Below are 9,393 nucleotides of genomic sequence, written 5' to 3'. Positions count from 1 at the left end.
GACCTCTGAAGGTGTGCTGTGGTATCTGGCACCAAGACGTTAGCAGTAGATCCTTTAAGTCCTATAAGCTGTGAAGTGGGGCCTCCATGGATCTGACTTGTTTGTCCAGCACATGCCACAGATGCTCAATCAGATTGAGATCTGATGAATTTGAAGGCCAAGTCAACAGCTTGAACTCTTTGTCATGTTCAAAGTAACTTCCACATGAATGCCAGGACCAAAGGTTTCCCAGCAGAACATTGCCCAGACCATCACACTGCCTCCACCGACTTCCCATAGTGCATCCTGGTACCATCTCTTCCCCAGGTAAGCGATGCACATGAACCCGGCCATCCACATGATGTAAAAGAAAATGTGATTCATCAGACCAGGCCAGCTTCTTCCATTGCTGCATGGTCCAGTTCTACAATGCTCATGTGACCATTGTAGGCACTTTCGGTGGTGGACAGGGATCAGCATGGGTACTCTGACCGGTCTGCGGCTACGCAACCCCATACGCAACAAGCTGTGATGCACTGTGTGTTCTGACACCTTTCTATCATAGCCAGCATGAACTTTTTCAGTAATGTATGCTACAGTAGCTCTTCTGTGGGATCGGACCAGACGGGCTAGCCTTCGCTCCCCATGTGCATTAATTAGGCGCCATGACCCTGTCAATGGTTCGCCTGTTGTCCTTCCTTGGACCACTTTTGGTAGGTACTAACCACTGCATACTGGGAACACACCACAAGGCCTGCTGTTTTGGAGATGCTCTGACCCAGTTGTCTAGCCATCACAATTTGGCCCTTGTCAAAGTCACCCGGATCCTTATGCTTACTTATTTTTCCTGTTTCCAACATATCAGCTTTGAGAACTGACTGTTCACTTGCTGCCTAATATATACCACCCTTGACAGGTGCCATTGTAATGAGATAATCAATGTTATTCACTTCAGGTGACTGGTGTATAGTTATAGCTTTAAGTGATAATAGGAACTAACTTTTGTCATGGGCATTCCATAACATTAAATAATGTTATGTGATGTGTTGTTCATTAATAAATTTCAAATTGTAATCATTGGCAAATTGATGCGGTATAAGAGGAATAAAACACTTTGGCACATGCTGATATTGAAAGATAATTAACTTCAGGGTGGTAACAGTAATGCCAGCCTGTCACTGATTATTTTCCTATAACAGCAAGCCCCAAGTGTCTTTTCCTTTCATAATTTATAGCAGGACCTTTTTAAGTGTTTTATGTTTCACAGACTTTCCTCGCTTCTCAATAACAAAAATAAAATGGTCAAATGGTGTATGCGAGATTAAAAAAGACAGTGTAATAGTGAACAAAGTTTCACGTTATAAAGCATAAAGCATATCACATTTCTAAATGTGATGTAATGAGCTTGTGCTCAGGCTTTGCCCTTATAATTGCCTTCAGCTCAAAACAACATCTGGGTTGTTTAAGTTGCAATATTCAGGCCTTGTAGCCCACTTTCTGAAACATTCCTCCTGATATAGCTATTATATCTTTGTCAGATGTCATACACTCCTGGAGACCAAGAAGGACATAGCAAAGAATAAGAGTAAAGACGAAAGCACTCCAGTAGTTTTAATAAACTGAATCAGATTATTTTGTAATATATACAGCAATCCTAAAAAGCTTTGCAGTAGCATAGAATTTTCTGAAAAACAATGTGTAAACCTACAAGGTCATGTACAACACAAAAGATATGTTCAGAGGTTAACACATTTTGTTTGCGTGCTTCGCAATTGCTCCACAGGCCAAGCTACAACGCAAACGCTCTCACAAGTCATTCACTTACAGCCTAACAAGAAGTGAACCTGAAAGAGAGTCCCCCCCTCCCCCCGACTTCTGCTTTTTGGAGAGGAGAGGAGAGGAGAGGAGGCTGCTTTATTTGTGTGGATCTGCGTGTGTATTTGCTGTTTTTTTGGCTACATTAAAGACAGACATGCGAGGTCTCAGACAGCCACAAATGTAAAACTGCTAGCAATAGTGAGTGTCTCATAATATCCTGCTCTTTTTGTAGCGCATGAATGTACCACAGTGCTCTACTCACTGATTTGTATGTCTAAACCTCAAAATTTGAAGAGTTCACCATTTCCATGTGTATTTTTGTAATAAATCTGAGTAAATGTGATCTTTTTGCTAAAGCAGAAGTTGAATATATCTATAAAAGACACAAATCCATGTCCATGTCTGTAAAAGGACATGACATTTTGGCTCGAAAAGAAACAAAAAAGCTCTGAGTCTTTATTTAGCTGTTCATTCAAACGCAGAAGTGAAAGTTCTCTCAATTCTTTCTCTTTGTTTTTTTTTCACATACACATGAAGCCTGCTATATGTGTAACTTTTTCTAAGCCTGTGTGGCCTTGATGTCTACCTGAAATCATTATAATGAAGTAACTGAAACTATACTTCCTTCCTAGCTAACTTGTTCCTATCTTTCCCTTTCATTCCCTGTTACAAAGTTTATGCATCGCACCATCTCCCCATATCCTCCATATTCAGCCTGTACTTCTAATCCCATGTGTCTTCAGCAGAGGCATAAGGAGGGGCTGAATGATTTAAAGTAGGGTTTCTCAAATGGTTTGTAACCATTTTAAGTGTAAAACAAATTCCATAGACCCCTTCAGTACAGATTCATTTCATGAACAGTATTTAAACGCGTACGACAATTTTTGTCTATTTATTAAAGCCATAGATTTTTTTAGTCCTGAACTTTCCACTGATAGAAAGCATAAAGTTAATAAATAAATATAATACTTCAACTGTTTCCACTGCTGTAAATAAATACACAAAATCACACACTCCCCGGCTATGCTTTATGGATCCCTGGTGGTCCTCAGACCCAGTGGAGGCTAGTTCATAGGGGTAGGTGAGGCAGTGTATATATCAGCCATTCAACAAATGTTAATCTAATGTAATCTAAGTGTAAGTGCAGACAATGTGTCTGTGATGTATGAAACCATTTCTATTGTATGATATATTGCAAATTTATTGCAGATTGGGAAATGGAAAGGGGAAAGGGAAAGCAAGTGCACCACAATGACCTTGTTTTCTATGCAAAGGCTGAGAAAAAGAAGAAAAATATGTCTCTTTTTTCCAATGGCCAAAGCATTTGGGCTAGTTTCGGGATCTTTTGTGTGGTTTTTCAGATGTAGTTTAGCTGGAAAGTTTGTTGAAACCTGGCAATCCTGGTTAATGATTTTGGCTCTTCGGCAAGCACACCGAAGTGTATTGTATTGAACACAGCTGAGCAAAGGTACATCTAAAACCACTCAAAATGAGCTGTTAGACTGTATAGTGGATGACTGTATGTTGTTGACTATTATGGGGTTATTCGTAATTCACTAGATATTAAGCTATAGTATAAGTCAAGTGTGATAGCCTCTTGACTTAATTTAAAAATCTATGGTCATGAGCCATCGAAATACAGTTATGAGTCACAATCATTCCTAATTTAACAAAATGCAATGATAGTATTTACTATTATGATTGCTAATGACCTCATATGTAGACTCAAATTTTTGTTTAAGCATTGTTTAGCTTCAAAGTTTATCTTTATACTTATACAATAAATTTAGGACATAGAATAATTCACACACTTAATTTACACACAAAAAGGAGTTGGCATGTTAAATTAGCATTCATTCAAATACCCGTAGTGAGTTTGTTTAGAGCTAAAGTCAACATCTCAGACCTGTAGCTGAATTAAGCTAGTTTTGCTTTTGTTTTAATAAGTTCCCAAAAGTACAAGCAAGCAGCGAGGATGTAAAGAGCTAATGTGCAGTGGTCCGGACTATACACATTTAAGCAAGATGCATGCAGCCTTCCCACGATTGCGCCATTTCTGTACTATCTAACAGGGACCATGAAGCAAGAGCAACAACATGCCTGCAAGCTGATGAGGAAAGGCTGTGTAGGAAGCTTGGCGCTAAACATAGGCTAATAACGCCTTGTCCAGTATATGCTAATGTAACCTGTACTTGTCAAGAGAAAGGAAAAAAAAGAAAAGAGCATAACTCACAAACCTAATAGCAAGAAATGACCAGAAATGACCACATATCACCTTCCCAATATTCATTGGTCTACAATGCTGCTGGCAAATCACCCCTATATATATGTAAAACCTCTAATTTATGCAGCTGTCTAAAATAACAGGGGGAAATAGATGCTGAGGTGGCTGTTAAATGTACAGTGTGTATTAATACACCAGAAAAATAGTAAATGTCATCAGATTCAGTCAAGATATGCAGACAGCTGTGGCTCGACCAGCCTGTAGTTACAGCAGCTGGATTTGTGGTGGAACAAAGTCAGTACAATAACAATAAATAAATAAATAATTAAATAAATAAATAAAATAATTAACACTTTTGAGTACATTCTAAGTTAAAAGGAAACATTGATGATTCATCATCTGGTAAATATTTCACTTCCCACACTGAAAAATCAAGAAAAAACCAACAAAAATAAAAACATATTACCTCTACTTGCATATATCACATAGAAATCATGTTGTTTTGAGGATTTATGAGGATCACTCTATGTTCTTAAAACATACTATCTTCTAACATAAACATCTTCTTATATAGACCTTTGACTAAGAAGTGTATTCAACTATGAAACACTATAATATTTCGGTTCGTTAATTGCTCAATTTTTAATTGTTTCATGTGATGTTTTAAGTGTTATTTTTATTCCCCATATTTGAATGCTGTTTGTAGTTGCCTTCCTGTCCAGGGCTCTTTTTATTAATAAATCTTTTTTTTTTCTCAGTGTGCTTACCCTGGTTAAATAAAGATTAAATAAATAAATAAAACAAGGTCCCAATTATTATGCAGTGCTAAGGAGATCTATCTATCTATCTATCTATCTATCTATATATATATATATATATATATATATATATATATATATATATATATATATATATATATATATATATATATATATATATATATAAAACATTTTTTACACATTGTTAAACATATTCAGTGAAATTATGATATAGATGCCGTAGGGGTGAATGAGTGTGTGAATGTTTGTGCATGGTCCCATGAGAGTCAACATGTCAACATATCTCTCATGCACTCTTATAAAAGATGGTTCTGTTCATAAAGTTTGCATACCCCATGCAACAAAATGAAGACTATATTTAACCAGTGAAAATTATAGCAGGACATTTACTGTGCATCACATATTTCTCCATTATCTCAAATAAGAAGTGAAGTATTTCACTACAAAAGTGTGCTTGCTGATTCCCATTTCCTACACATTTGTTGTAACATATCTGGTTCATAGCTGAGACTGAGAGGGTCATGAAAAAACATACTTATGGAATATTTTTATGTTAATTCTGCATTGTGCTCTGACCTGCAGCATACACCCACATCTTGAAATTCTATGCTTTGTAGATAACCTGCCCCCCATTCATAACCCATGGGGGTGCAAACCTTTGCACTTGACTATATTTTTCCAATGTCTCCTTCAAGAACCTGTAGGACTTTCTTGAAATATTTTACTGTGAAAACGGGCAATATTTTTTAAATCTAAGTTGGTTAAAAATCATCAGCATTCCTGGTATTTGTATATGGTGCTTAGCATTCAAAGTTTTACACCACTTATCATAATTTGCTTGGCTCGTGATGTGGGTTCGGCTGCTGAGACATACTTTTAGTATGCAAAACTGAAAGATACAAAGATACAACATTATCTCTCTCTCTCTCACACACACATACACACATATAAAAAAGAGTGGGAAGGAAAATATATAGTACATTTTTCCCTAAAGCTTTTCTGCCAGATAAGTTCATCCAGTTCATTTAGTCAGACTCTCTTTAATTGGGAAATGTCTCAAATTTCCTCGAATAGAGTGGAAAGTGGAGTAACTTCAGTTTTTGAATGTCTGGTTTGCCTGTTATCTTCAGTTTCAGAAGACTGCTCTCCCTGTTTCAGCATAATGGTTTCATTATTTACAAATCTGCAGCAAACCTTTATCTGTTTGTGAATTTAGAGTTTAGGATGGCGTGGTGTTGCAGTGGGTAACATTGCTGCGTCACAGCTCCAGGGTCTCTGGCTCAATCCTAAACTCGGGTTACTGTTTATGTGGAGTTTTTCTGGGTTTTCTGGTTTCCTCCGCTGTTCAAAAACATTCCATGAGGTGAACTGGCTATTCAAAATTGTGAATGTCTGAGTAAATGTGTCTGCATAGTGGCCTGCAAATAGACTGGCATCCCATTCAGCTTGTATCCCTGCTTAACACCCAGTGTTCCTGATGCTCCAGATCCACCACAATGCTGACCAGGATAAAGCGTTTTCTGAAGATGAATGAATACATGATTTCCTGAATGTATAGAATTTTTATTAAAACAATTACGAATAGTCAGAAGGACCAGGAGAGAGCCAAACTAACAATAGTTACAGTGTACCTTCAATAGCTTACTTTAAAATGATCAGTGCTACACAGCTAGTTGGATAGATCTCAATCACATCCTTGTAAGCCAAAGTAACATTTCGGCGCCGTGTGAATTCCATGATCACGCCAAGATATTTGCTTGTAAAGAGAAAACTCCATCTCCTCTCAGTGAAGTAACATGAAAAACCAACTCACACTTGCAGATTCGTAATGTTTCACAAGAAGTCATAAGAAAGGATACAAAGGTTAGGGTTGGGTGTATCATTGGTGTTTGTATCATTTCTTACAACTCCATCCATTTGAAATTAAATAAAATCAAACCACATCACTCTTTGAAATTAAATGAAATGATCTTGAGATTACATTGCTAAATGATGCGTTAGATGTAATTCATGTAATTATTATATACTGTACTGGTTCACAACTTCTTTAAATTAGATTAATAGTCAAGTATAATCAAATTTCTTTCTGGAAGACATATTTGAATTAGTCTTCTTTTCAGATAGTATTTGCCATAAAGTACTCAATTGTATCTTTACAGCATTGAACCTATTCTGAATATTTCAAAATATGACAGGCATGCTTATTCTGCTTTAAAAATATTGGGTAACACCAAAGCCAACTGATGTTTAGTCCTTACAACTGAAATAGCTTTACTTGGTATTTTAGAAGGTTCAATGAAAACACTCAGAAGAATATGAGTATCAATGTAGTGCAGTCTCCAATGCTGGGTTTTATCATAATTATTTGTCTTTGGTAACTTCCCCAGCCCTGGGAACAACATTTCAGATGATCTTATGCTCAGGGCTTAGCACTGAAAAAGTGACAGTTTGAACTGGAACTGGAATTTGAATATATTTTCATACAATTTCAGCATAATAAAGCAACGATGTGACATCTCTATTCTTAATTTTGTATTACGTATAAAAGCTCGAATGTATTTGAGTATGTAATTGTATTTGGCCTGTAACACAATTCAGGATAGGATTCAAACTTGGATAACCTTAAGTAATGTCTGTCTACAGATCACAGACCAGGTGATGACCAAGTCATGTTTATAAATATTATACACATAAATGTTAATACTCCTCACTGCAAGCAGTAGTCAGTTAGCTAACCTGTGCTAACCTGACTGGATTTCTGACAGGATCTTTAAATTATACTCATTATTAATAATCCTCACTGCTAGTAGTAGTCGGTTAGCTACCCTGCGCTAACTTGATTGGATTTCTGACAGGATTTTTAAATTACGCTCGTTAATAATCCTCACTGCTAGCAGTAGTCAGTTAGCTAACCTGTGTGGATTTCTGACAGGATTTGTAAATTATACTCATTATTAATAATCTTCACTGGTAGCAGTATTCAGTTAGCTAGCCTGTGCTAACCTGACTGGATTTCTGACAGGATTTTTAAATGATACACATAAATGTTTATAATCTTCACTCTAGCAGTGGCCAGTTAACTAGTCTGTGCTAACCTGACTGGATTTCTGACAGGATTTTTAAATTATATTTGTTATTAATAATCTTCACTGGCAGCAGTAGTCAGTTAGCTAGTCTGTGCTAACCTGACTGGATTTCTGACAGGACTTTTAAACTATACACATAAATGTTAATAATCTTCTCTCTAGCAGTATTCAGATAGCTAGCCTGTGCTAACCTGACTGGATTTCTGGCAGGATTTTTAAATTATACACGTAAATGTTAATAATCCTCACTGTTAGCAGTAGTCAGTTAGCTAGTCTGTGCTAACCTGCCTGGATTTCTGATCAAATTCCTAGAGATTTTTTAAAATTTTTTGCCATGTTCACAGGCTACATAATAATACAAAACTATGTTTAAAGTGTATGTATGTAAATGTGGATTTTTAAAAGCATAGGATATTTTGAGTTTTACATTTGAGGTGGTTTTTATTGACCATTGGGCTGTTTTTTTGTCATGCAGACCCGGTAACTTTGGACTCTAAAGCAGCCAGCCTCGTATTAAATAACATGTACTAAACAACTTTTCAGTTGATTTTAGTTACTATTTCAACCTGACAAAAAAGTCTCTGGGAATTTATTTGGTCAGTCTGAGAGACTAAGGCTAACTACTGGAGTTTCCTGACCAATCCAGAAGGGCTGGCAAATCCATTTTCATATTATAAAGGAGTTACTGAAGATAAATGAATAAATGACATATTAATAACATATTTTTTTATTATTTATAATAATATTTTAAATTATTTTGCACGATTAGGATTAACAGCAAAAAAATAAGGCCTTAAACAGAACCTGCTCTAAAGATAATGCTTCTTACTGTAATTAAAAAAAAAAACAACAACAAAAAAACAAAAAACAAAAAAACAAAAACACAGTATCATTATGCACCATGTGATGTATCATAATCATGATATCATAAGCATGATCTTGATTGCATAATAACTGCCAGCATTACTGGTATTGTTTAAATGGAGAGTTTTCTTCATGCGCTGTCGCATGACGATGTTATCTATTCTCCCTGCTTGTCTTTGTAAGAGATTAAAACTGTTGCAAGATAACGTCTCACCCGCCACCTTATCCATGTCTGATATCTGCAAAGAGAAAAGGCTTTGATAAGTCAAACTGAGTCTGATTGTCAAATTGAGTACTTTTTGTTTCAAAAACACAAAAATGTTTCTCATTAATTATGACATTTCTTTTATTTTCAATTTGTCATCTACTAGCCCAAATCATGCAGAAAAATGCTGAACTGAATTATGATGCACAATGTGATTTGGAGAATAATATACGACTCAAGGGTATAGTTACTTTTGGGAATAGCTTGCAAAATAGAAAATTAGAAGACCCCCTAAGTCATCTAAGGTGGCACCAATTATTCCTTCATCCTACGTTAAGTTTGTAGAATGGAAGGCCTGGAGGTGGACAACGTCGGCTGAACTGTCTCTGATTGGCTATTGGGGGAGGTGACACAACGTGTCTGTTCTAACTGAGTAGT

This window comes from Pangasianodon hypophthalmus, chromosome 25 (genome assembly GCF_027358585.1).
Source record: "Pangasianodon hypophthalmus isolate fPanHyp1 chromosome 25, fPanHyp1.pri, whole genome shotgun sequence".
In the NCBI taxonomy this organism is placed as follows: Eukaryota; Metazoa; Chordata; class Actinopteri; order Siluriformes; family Pangasiidae; genus Pangasianodon; species Pangasianodon hypophthalmus.
The sequence above is the reverse complement of the archived record's forward strand: the minus strand, read 5'-3'. Positions refer to the sequence as shown.